Raw genomic sequence first — 12,490 nt, 5'->3', positions numbered from 1 at the left:
ATGCAGATGTGATATGGTTTGGCTGTGTCTACACCTCAATCTCATCTTGAATTGTAGCTCCCATAATCCCCACAAGTTGTGGGAGGGACCCAGTAGTAGGTAATTGAATCATGGGGGCGGGTTTTTTCATGCTGTTCTCATGATAGTAAGTCTCATGTAATCTAATGGTTTTATAAAGGGCAGTTCCCTTGCACATGCCCTCTTGCCTGCTGCCATGTAAGACATGTCTTTGCTCCTCCTTCATTTCTGCCATGATTGTGAGGCCTTCCCAGCCATGTGGAACTGTGAGTCCATTAAACTTCTTCTTCTTTATAAATTACCCACTCTCGGGTACATCTTTATTAGCAGAATGAGAATGGACTAATACAGTGTGTGTGTGCACAAATATATTAGATGTAAATATGCATCTCTGACACATATTTGTTTTAAAAAACAAGTAGAGTGAATTAAGTGGCTGGGCATGGTGGCTCACATCTGTAATCCCAGCACTTTGGGAGGCTGAGGTGGGTGGATCACTTGAGGTTGAGGGTTTGAGACCAGCCTGGCCAACATGGCAAAACCCTGTCTCTACTAAAAATAAAAAAATTAGTCGGGTGTGGTGGTGCTTGTCTGTAGTCTTAGCTACCAGGGGGGCTGAGGCAGGAGAATTGCTTAAACCTGGGAGGTGGAGGTTGCAGTGAGCCAAGATCATGCCACTGCACTCCAGCCTGGGCAACAGAGTGAGACTCAGTCTCAAAAAACCACAACAACAAAAAGAGTGAATTAAAATCAATGAGCAATTGAGAGAGTTGAATACATTAATATATTTGAAGGGCTCAAAATCTACAGAAACAGTTATAAGATTTTAAGGTAAAAAAACACTATTCTTGCATTATTTATTAAATTAGGCAGGAGCAAATTAAATATTTACATTATGAAAAGTCTCACTTTTGTAGTCTTTAATAGGCATTAAAAGTTTTTTGAAAAATAACAATATTGATAATAAAGGTGGGAGCTCACTCTTGCTGAATCCTTACTCTGAGTCATTCAAAAAGCCTCATTGGTTCTTTCAGCCCTGTCCAAGATTTTCTTTGCATGTGGCATCCTGTTACTGCATGAATGATCTGGAAATCCTCTAGATGGATCCATTCTTGCATGCTGTTCACCCATTCTTCCATTTTAATTCAACAAATACATACTGGCTGTTAGTATGTGCTAGTTATTGGACAAGATGGAATATAAGCTGTAGTTGCCATACTTCCCAACTTTCTGATCGAGTCTGGATTTAAAGTGGTCCGTCTTCTCCTTAGTCAAGCCAATGATCCCAGCTGGGGTTTAGAAAATGTGCTTAATATATTAGGTTGGTGCAAAAGTAATTATCATTACTTTTAATGGCTAAAACAGCAATTACTTTTACACCAGCCTTAGCTGGGGACATATGTCTCCATAGTAAAGGGAAGCTGTGGACTGGAATGTTGAAACCAATGACACACTTTATTATTTCTTGTTCTGCAGCTACCCTTAAGTTACTCCCCAAACAACAGTTTGTTGGGCCTTGGGACTTAGAAGTGACTTCCCTTTTACCCCCATTCCAAGGTGCAGGTCTTTGACCTTTCGTTCCCGTGTTCTGTTCCCTGTGTTGTAGGCACTAAGAGAAGAGCAATGGACAAGCTCAGTCCTTGTGCTCATGGCAGTTACAGGCTGGTGGGGATGTTAGCCACGGCGCCAGTCATTACTGTCTGAGCTCCAAACTCGCCCTTTATGCTCTGCCCTGTAATGCTAAGGCTGGGACTCTGAAAATGTCATCTATGCTTTGCCAGAGGCCTCCTCTTGGGCTTTGCCAATGGAGAGCAATAGAGGGAGATTGAATGGCTTTGAAGATGTGAAGGGACTTGTGCTTTCCCGTCTACATGTGGCTCCTATGAGCACCGGGTTTCCTCCTCTACTCTATTCCCAGCAGCAGTGGTGCTTTCTCATATCAACAGGTAAATCCCATTGGCATTTTTCCCCAGTGATCTGCAATTTTTTCCAAGGGTGTTCCCCCTTGGAAACAATAGCACCAGCCGACAGTGCCCCTTCCTCAGAAATCAGGGATCCAGCCAATGGGAGCGCTTTTCTGAACTCAGAATTACTAGTCAAGTTTCAGTTTCATGGGGCCCCTCCTTTACATTTCTAAGTTTTAATCATTCTGACATCTTCCCTCTAGTCCCTAATCCTAGGGCTGGTAGCAGCGTGTTTTAGTTGCTACCTTTGAGATAACCAGTTTCAACAAACAACTGCATGCCAGCCTGGGCAACAGAATGAGACTCCATCTGGGGAGGGGGGAGGGGGCAGGGAAGAAGATAGAGACAGGATGAATTAGGTATTTTATGGGACTTAATATGTCTTAAGTTTCCTCGTTTTAACATGTAATCAGATTAAAATAAAAAACCATGAATGGAAAATTTTACATTTGCTTTTTAAGTCTTCAAAACCCAGTGAGTATTTCAAAACCCTGTAAGTCTTCAAAACCCAGTGAGTATTTCAAAATCCTGTAAGTCTTCAAAACCCAGTGAGTATTTCATACACACAGTATATCTGAATGGGGACTCGTCACACTTCCAGTGCTGAATGTGTCCAGTAGTTGCCGTGCTGGACTGCACCGCACAGCTCTAAAGCCTGACCACCCAGGTTCACATTCCAGCTCTGCCACTCATAACTGTTTAACTTGGCTAAGTTTTTGAATCTCTGTTTCCTCATCTGTAAAATGGAAATAACAATAGGGCCCGCTTTACAAGGCTGTAGAGAGCACTGAATAAGTTAATATGTTTAAAGAGCTCAAAACATACAGTATCAATTATCATAACTATTTAAAAACAACCATCATCGTGTCAAAGGTGTAGAATCACTTAGACAGGCCAGGCATGGTTGTAGGTACACCAGCCAGACATTTGTTGCTGGCATTTCTCAGCAAAAGACTTGGGGACTAGAAGAGAGGATAATTTTTAAAATGTGGTTTAGAATCCAGTATATGAGTTTACCCCAGACCCCGTAGGGTTCACGGGGTCTTAGAATAGTTATAAAGTCAAGAATCCACTTCTGCCTCTGTCTCAGCCCCTTTTTTTTTCCTTTGGCATTTCAGGGGACTCTGAAGCTCAAAAAATGGGAAAATCCTAATCAAAACATGAACATTTCTCATTTTGGAACTGGGACTTAGGAGGAAGCATTCTTGAGTCACATAAACATGGGGAAGGGTTATTCTGATCCAATCAAATGGAAACTGGCAATTAAATGATGAGGATGCTGCCAGTACACCCAGCTTAGGCCAAACCCAACTCGCTCCTGTGGTGCTGAAGACTGTCTCTTCCTTCAAAAGACCAGGCAGCCATGGCAATGATTTCCCTTCCTTTTAATCCAGGGATACACATACACGCCCCGAGCTTGGGCTTTGGGCTTTAATGAAAACATGGAATCCACTGGGAAAATAAACTCACTCTCCTTTTGACCCCATCTGGACTCCCTCCTCCCTCTACAGAGGTGATAATTACTGAAGGCTTAACACCTCTCCTGTATCTTTATATACCCAGTCCTGGGAGGGAAATAACAAGAATTCGTAAGCATTTTCCCTGGGGGAGAATACAAGGGGGTTAGGCAGGATGAAGGAAGTTCCTTGAGTTCTGATGGTGGGGCTAACTGGAAGGAGGTAGACAAGCATTGGTTGCCTGGAACAGGATGAGGGACAAAGCTTCTTCCCATGGCCATGAATTCCCACTGGGGGGGGGCGGGGGGTGCGGGGAAGCTCAGGTTTTAGCCTAGGTGAGGCTTTCCTATTTAACTGTCCAAAATGCATTCCTGTCAGTAGCTTCCTTTACTCTTAGAAGGAAAGTGGGACTTTTCGCCAGAACCAATAATGTCCAGAATCTGGTGCCTGGCTTTGGTGTGGGCACCTGCCCTGGAAACCTTTCCATTTTATGGGCCTCAGGGCCTTTGCACGTGCTGTTTGCTACATCTTGAGTCTGTTTTCTTTCCTTTCTCTCCACCTTTTACCTTTCTACCTTATTTTAGATCTCAGTTCAAATGTTACCTTTTTAGGAATGGAAATGACCTTAACATTTACCAATATGCACTAGTGGAATAAATTATGGTAAAAGCACACAATATAATGCAATGCAGTTATTTTTCTTTTTTTTCTTTTGTTTGAGACAGAGTCTCACTCTGTCACCTAGGCTGGGGTGCAGTGACACAATCTTGGCTTGTTGCAACCTCTGCTTCCCGGATTCAGGAAATTTTCCTGCCTCAGCCTCCCAAGTAGCTGAGATTACAGGTGTGCACCACCATGCACAGCTAAATTTTTTGTATTTTTACTAGAGGAAGGATTTCATCATATTGGCCAGGCTGGTCTTGAACTCCTGACCTCAGGTGATCTGCCCACCTCGGCCTCCCAAAGTGCTGGGATTACAGGCGTGAGCCACCATGCCCGGCCAATACAATGCCATTTTATAAAAGAATGAAGAAGCTCTTTCCTTAAGAATAAAGAATAGTCTTCAAGAAAATCTAATGTAAGAAAAGAAAAAAAAACGAAAGGCATAAATATTGTGTAGAACAGGCCACCATATGTGTAAAAACAGAAATATATATACATATAGTTTTTTATATTAAAAAACTTGAGTGTGTATGTACCTGTGTGTGTATTTGGTAGTATGTACATAGATTATTTTTCTGGTAGCCTCTTAGAAAGAAACTGGGGACAGGGAATCCCTGGATATCCTTTTATATTTCCTGTCTATTTAGTGACAGAGCAGGACACAAAAATGCATGCCAAATATTATCCTATTTTTACATAAAATCATATACACACTCACACAGAATAGAACTGGACAAATATACAACAAAATATATGGATGTGGTGCAATTTCTGGGAGTCGCTTTTTCCTTCTTTTGTACTTTCTATTTTTTTTTCCCCCAATGAGCATATTATTTTTGTGATTTGAAAACTAAATCATGACGTAGAAGCAGTGAGAGGCAATTCAGCCTCAAGGTTGAGGGCACAGATTCCAAGGCACACTGCTTCAGTTTGAATCCTGGTTTGTTGCTGTCTGTGTGACTTTGTAAAATGGATTAACCTCTCTGTGCCTCTGCTCCTTCATTGGTAAAAGAGATGTGATAATAACAGGATGTAGCTCCTAGGATTGTTGTGAGGATTAAATGGATTTGTATGTATGTGTGCATGTGTATATGTGTTTGTAAAAATAAATACAACACATATATATAAATCCATTATTGCAATTTTTTTTTTTTTTTTTTTTTTTTTTGAGACAGGGTCTCACTCTGTTGCTTAGGCTAGAATGCAGTGGCATGATCATAGCTCACTGTGACCTTGACCACCTAGGCTCCAGGGATCCTCCCACCTCAGTCTCCCACATAGCTGGGACTACAGGCATGCACCACCATGGCCGGCTAATTTTTAAATTTTTGTGTGGAGATGTGTTCTCTCCCTGTCGCCCAGGCTGGTCTAGAACTCCTGGCCTCAACCTATCCTCCCACCTCAGCCTCCCAAAATGCTGGGATTACAGGTGTGAGCCACTGCATCCTGCCTACTATAGCAGTTTCTGTTATTATTTTTATTTTTAATCAAAATATGCAAGATATTCCCTATTTTTAAATGTGCAAAATAATAAACTAAATTTGAAAATATGCATTATAACAGTTAACAATTGCTATATGTACATCTAAAACAAAGCCACGACCTGGTCCTTTCTTCCCTGAGCTGGTCCATCGGCGGGAGTGTTCCCTCTCCAAAGCATGTAATCTTGACCGCTCTAGCATGGCGCTGTGGAAACCCTGGGGACAGATGCCGGCCTGCCACCAGACGCCCTGAACACCCCGAACACCCTGGAGCTGTGAAATGTCAGGTGCCAACAGCGAGTATTCTACATTCATCATCACGGCTGATATTTTTCGATCGGTTTCCGTGGTGAAGGAGAAGGAAGGCCCAGGACAAGTTCGCACTGGCGTCTTCCTTCAGAGCCCTGGCCCCTGCCTGGGTGGGTGCAGGCTGACTGGCTGACTTGGTATGACAACTGGCTGAGCAGCTTTGATTAATTAAATATTTCACTCCAAATTTGCAGAACAGCATCTCCTGGCAAGTCCAGCAAGCCTACGTAACGCCTGTAACGCTGGGCTCATTAGCCTAGCAGGTCATTGGCTTGGTGGGCTGTTGTCTGTTTAACTCTTAGATAGGCTGAAAAAATGTTGGTTTTAGAAAGGAAGGAAAAGGTTTAGGATTCAGCTGGCATGTCATTTTGCCTGGTACTAAGATTTCCTTCTAGCCTTCTTGAAACCCCAGTAACTTCCTGTGTGGGAGCCTTAGTATGTGCTAAGTATGTCGGGAGACTTAACTTCTCATTTAATCTGATCAGTAAGAGGAACATTTAGGGCTTCTGTTGCAAGGGCTAGAAAACCCAGTTCTGGCTGGTTTGTGCCAAAAAGGCATAACTGAAGGTTTTATAGTTGTCAACACTATTGGCTTCTGAAATTGAAAAATCCTGGGGTAAGGCAGCTTCAGGAACAACTGGATCCAGCACCCAGTTGTTGTCCTCGGTGTCTGACTGATTTCCTCTCTCCTGCGCTGGCCCCTTTCTCACACTGCATCTTTCTACAGGGACACAGGATGGTTGCCAGGACTTCAATCCTTATTTCTCCCTAGTTTTGTACTCCAGAAAAGCCAAGCAAGAGGTTCTTTCTCAGAAGCATTAGCAAAAGTCTCAGGATATCTCATGGCCTCTTGAAGACTCATGTGGCCATGCATATCGATTCATTCCCTTTTAGTGGTAGAAAAGTCAAGAATTCCTGAGACCACAGGATGCATTGTGCTAATCATGCTAATCAGCAGGGTTTCCTCACCCAAACCACAGGGGTGAAAATTGGGAAGGGAATTTTTTTCCCAGAGAAATTCAGAGTGCTGCTTTTTATTTATTTTTTTTTGTTACAAATATTTTTGAGACAGAGTCTCACTCTGTCACCCAGTGTGGAGTGCAATGGCACTCTCGTGGCTCACTGCAGCCTCAACTTCCTGGGCTCAAGCGATCCTCCCACCTCAGCCTCCCTAATCGCTGGGACTACAGATGCATGCCATGATGCCTGGCTAATTTTTGTATTTATTTTTACTTTTATTTTTTGTAGAGATAGGGTCTTGCCATGTTGCCCAGGTTGGGTCTTGAATTCCTGGGCTCAAGTGATCTTCCTGCCTCGGCCTCCCAAAGTGCTAGGATTACAGATGTGAGCCACTACACCAGGCTGTGTTGCTTTTTAGAAGGGCGAATGGATGTTGAAAACCAACAGGTGTTTATAAGAGAGGAGTATTATTAAAATTCCTACTCTACAGTTGAGAAAACTAAGATATAGATATATTACTTGTCCAAAATTATACTATGGGTGCACGCTTTGAATTCAAGTTGGCCTTACTGCTGAGCCTGTCCTTTAACCGTGATCCTCTACTGCCCTCTCATCCTGCCCTTCCGTCCTGCCCTCCATGCCCATCTATTACACCATCTAATTGTCTTCCTCTTGTTTCACCACACCCTCATCTACAGACCTGGAAAATATAGATCCTTAGCTTTATACAAAGTTTATTTTTACACAGCGGAGAACCCCGCTAGGGAGAATTTATGTCAGGAATCACTTTCTTTCCAGATGAACTACATAGGCAGTCATTTGTAAATTCTGTGTTTGTGTTCATGTCATTGATATGATGAAGCATATAGTATATGCATAATGATAATGATGGCAATATTACTATCACTATCATTGCTATGGCTACTGCTACTAGCTAAGAGTCATCTTAGCTAATGCCAGGCATGATGTTAAGCATGTCTGCATTTAATTCTCAAAACATTTTTGTAATCTAGCTACTACCATTATGCCTACTTTATATAATAGTTAAAAAAATCAGAGGATGGGTACAAAAAAATAGAAAGAATGAATTATACCTACTATGTGATAGCACAACAGGGTGACTATAGTCAAGAATAACTTAATTGTACATTTTAAAAAACTAAAAGAGCATAATTGAACTGTTTGTAACACAAAGGATAATTGCTTGAGGGGATGGATGCCCCATTCTCCCGGATGTGATTATTTCATTTTGCATGCTTGTATCAAAACATCTCATGTACCCCATAATATATACACCTACTATGTACCCACACAAATTACAAATTACAAAATTCAAACAAACAATAAAACAGAATAAGCTCTGTGGCAGCTGTTTGTCAAAAGACAAAAGAATTGCCTTTATAATAAAGGACTTCCAAATGACAAATAAGAAGTCGTACATTGTACCACTTTAATAAATATTCTGTTAAAAGAAGAAAAGAAAAAACAAAGAAAGAAAAAACACAGGTACAGAGAGGTTAATCAACTTGCCCAAGGTCACACAGCGAGGAAGTGGCGGAGCTGGATTCAAACCCCGTCAGTCTGGTATTGCCTCTCATCACATTAAGCTTGTAGTTTCATTGGCATTGTGCTAAGTTTAGTGGGGGAAAGATTTACAGAAAAATAAAAATACATCTTCGTGCTGGTACTTGTGCTGTGAGGAGAGGCATCAAAGAATGACAAGTAGGCTCCGATTCACAGTTGCTTGGAGTGAGAATGATAGCTCAGAGTCCTCCACACTGGTGCATGAGTCCCTTATATAGGGGAGCAGAATTCTTTTGGAAAAAATCCCCAAGGTGCCGTGACTGCCTCACTCTCAGCTAAGGGCCCTAGTCACCATTGTATGCCTGATAAGTCCAAACTCATTAGTTAACCTGTTTAGACCATGGTGGTTACCTTACCCAAGGTGGCCAATTAGAGGTTTCTCCCTGATAATTTAGAGTAAAGAGAGAGGAAATAAAATACATACCCATTCACATGCATATCGATTCATTCCCTTTTAGTGGTAGAATAAGTAACCTGCAAACCTGGGCACAGTGGGATGCCTGCTATGCAGGTCGGAGAGGCAACTGGAGTCTGTTTGCAGTTAAAGAGAGAGAGGTGTAGCCAGCCTGTAGCCGCAGACAGAAACACGGGGTAAAGAAAAGGTCCCACCTGGGTCCCCAAGGATCTTTTTTCCTGTTCTATCCTGCCGCAAGTTCAGCTACTTTCCAACCTAGCTATTTCGAGTATCTCCTACCTAAGAAACCTCCATCAGATTTCCATCACTTAGAACCACACGAATCTAACCTACTCACCCGGCTTGATCTCAAATGCCCAATTTCCCTGCCAAAGGCTGGGTCAAGCCAACAGAGCCAGCGAATGTTCAGGAGGACCACATCCAGAGCAGGCCTTCCCTTGAACCCTGAGGCTCAGCTGAAACTGTGGTTTCAGACAGCAGCCTACAAGAACCCTTACTATCGGAGCCAGGTGAACCAACATGGATTTCTTTCCCCACAAGGTCAGTGAAACCTGGCACAGTGATTTCCCTTTGTCAGCAGTCAAATTGATCATCTTCTCAGGCTGCCTGAGTAATGCCAATTCCCAAGCCTTAGATGTTTGCTATAGAAAGCTGTCTCTTCTCCTGGATGCCCTGGGGCCTTGTTAAACCTCTCTCTTCAGTGCAAGGAGTCAATGCCCAATCTCAGAAATGGCCCCATCTCACAATCCATCCAAGGGGGTGGGCACGATTAAAATCCCTGGTGTCACTGCTGGAGTCTCACTGTCTCTCTTTAGGGTTGATAGTTAAAAATTCATGGTTATTTTCAAAGAAGAAAAAATGCTTAAACTGCTTTCCTATTTGCAAACATTCCCTTTTTGATTCAAAATCAAACTTTTGTCTAGACAGGCAAGGGCTTTTTGCTGACATATCTTGCCAGTTCAGAAACCTTTAGGTTTTCCAAATGCAACATCCCTGCCCCTTGTAGGCGATGGGTCTCCAGCATCATAGTGCTTCCAAACACAGTCTCTGAGCAGCTCAAAGCAGAGCTAACTGGATGGGGAGGCCCAAGATGAACACTAGCAGGTTCTTCCTTTGGCTCCATCATCTTCCTTAACAAATTATCTACACTGGCAGCTATACAGACTCATTAGCACGGTCTAGCTTATTTTCATGCTTGAAGCAGCTGATAAAAGACTCTTTATCACCCAATCGCTGCTGCTGTTTCTCTTTCTCCCTCTTCTTCTTCCTGTTTGTCTTCTCTTCTATTCCAAGTAATATGTGTTCACTTTAGAAAACGTAAATATTGGATAAGCATTAAGAAGAAAATAAATACCTCCTCCCATAATATCGTCCTTTTAAAAATTTTCTCTGAAGATATATACATATATCCTGTCTTAGTCTATTTTCTAGAACTTAGTCTATTTGCTATAACTGAAACTACAGACTGGGTAATTTATAAAGAATAACAATTTGTTTAACTCATGATTCTAGAGACTGGGAAGTCCAAAAGCATGGTGCTAGCATCTGGTGAGGGCCTGCCTGCTGTGTCATGACATGGTAGAAGGCATCTCATGCTGAGACAGAATCAGCACGCTAGTTGAGATCTCTCTTTCTCTTATAAAGCCATCAGTCTCATCCTAGGGGCCCCACCTGATGACTTTATTTAATCCAAATTACCTCCTCAAAGGCCCCACCTCTAAACACATTAATGTATGAATTTAGGAATTAAGTTTCCAACACGTGAAATGTAAGGAAAACATTCAAGCCATTGCATACCCTATAGATGTCTATGTGAATATCTCAAAAATTATCCAAAAACTTTGCAACTTAATCAATTTTATTATCTCAGTTTCCATGGGTCAGGAATTTAAGAGCAGCTTATCAGAGCAGTAGTGGCTCAGGATCTCTCATGAAGTTACAGTTAGATGCTGTTGGGACTGCAGTCTCATCTGAAGGCTTGATTGGCTCTGGAGGATCTGCTTTCAAGTTTGGACACTCCTATGGCTGAGAAGTTGGTTCTAGGTGTTTGTAGGAGACCTCAGTTTCTCACCAGGATGAACTTTCTTTCCATAGGCTGCTTGAGTGCCCTTACAATATGGCAGCAGGCTTCCTTCAAAATGAGTGATCAAAGAGGAAGCAAAACAGAAGCAGCAATGACATTTTTTATTTAGACTTGAAGTCATACTCCTTCATGTGTACCATATTCTATTGATCACAGAGACCACTTCTGACATAGTGTGGGAATGTGGATGAAGACGACCCAAGGATTAGGAGGCAAGGATCCTTAGGGTCCATGCTGGTGGCTAGCTACCATTGTAAAAATATATGATATCCACAATTTTTAAACAAAATATAGTGCTGTAGTATATATAACAACTTTTCAGCCATGTGAGTGAGTCATCTGGAGTAAGATGCTCCAGCCCCAGTCAAACCTGCAGATGAGACTGTGTCCTCAACAACATCTGACTGCAACTTCAGAAGAACTTCAGAGACAGAATTGCCCAGTCAGGACACTCTTGAGTTTCTTACCCATGGACACTGTGAGATAATACACTTATTGTTTTAAGGTGCTAAGTTTCTATGACTTGCTGTTTTCCAAATCAGTGTAGTGTGATCACCTCTTACTGCAAATAGATATAATTTTATAGCATCATTCTTATTGGGTCTCTAGGGAGGCAGTTGGAAATATGTGTTGTGTATAGGTGAGGGTGTTTTAGGTAGTGACACTAACTGGCAGACACTCTGGAATTGGGTAGGAGCCAGGTAAGAGAGCTGTGATAAACAACTATTTCTGCTCACCTATATTTCCAATTGTCTTCTTCTTTAGAGGATATGACATGATCACATTTCCCCTATCATTTAAAATTAGTTATGACCATGTGACTTGCTTGGCCAGTGACATGTGAGAAGTGATAGGTGTAACTTTTAAGTGGAAGCACTTAATTGCCAGTGCACATCTCTACAGCTCTTTCTTCTCTTACCAGAGTGGTCATGGAAGCACATGTCTACAGGGTGCCTTTGTCAGCATAGGCCACTGAACAATGACAAGCAGACACTCCTGTTGAGGGTCTTACATGTAGCATGAACAAGGAAGAAACTTTTATGGTTTTGAGTCACTGACATTAGGGGTGTTTTTGTTATTACAGTTTAACCTCATTCACCATGACTCATGACTAATACATAGTCCCAAGGCAGAAGGTCATCCAGGTCTCCTAAGAGTGGGTCCAAAACCCATCTGCTGTCAGACCTATTCTTCACCCTTCTCTTACTTGACTCTGTGTCTCAGGAGCTGGCCTCTGCAAGCTGCAGGTCCCAGCTTTTCCATCACTTTGTTTGCACTGATGGTACTAATGACATATTGGAGGGCAGGGGAGAGGGAATGCCCAGAGTATTTCCTCCCTTTCTGATATGGTTTGGGTGTGTCCCCACCAAATCTCATCTTGAATTATAGTTCCCATAATTGCCACCTGTCATGGGAGGGACCTGGTAGGAAGTAATTGAATCATGGGGGCAAGTCTTTCCCATGCTGTTCTCGTGGTAGTGAGTAAGTCTCATGAGATCTGCTGGTTTTATAAAGGGGAGTTCCCCTGTACAAGCTCTCCTTGCCTGCCACCATGT

The 12,490-nt window shown here is 42.3% G+C and overlaps 1 long non-coding RNA gene across 2 annotated transcripts in view; it reads right to left on the bottom strand.

Moving 5' to 3' along the window:
• LOC103876089 overlaps nt 1-12,490 on the bottom strand; it is a 31,336-nt gene that overhangs the window by 386 nt on the left and 18,460 nt on the right. The gene's annotated exons all lie outside the window — the stretch shown is intronic.

This window comes from Papio anubis, chromosome 9, assembly GCF_008728515.1.
Source record: "Papio anubis isolate 15944 chromosome 9, Panubis1.0, whole genome shotgun sequence".
NCBI classification, from domain to species: Eukaryota; Metazoa; Chordata; class Mammalia; order Primates; family Cercopithecidae; genus Papio; species Papio anubis.
This window is presented reverse-complemented; position numbering and strand designations above follow the sequence as displayed.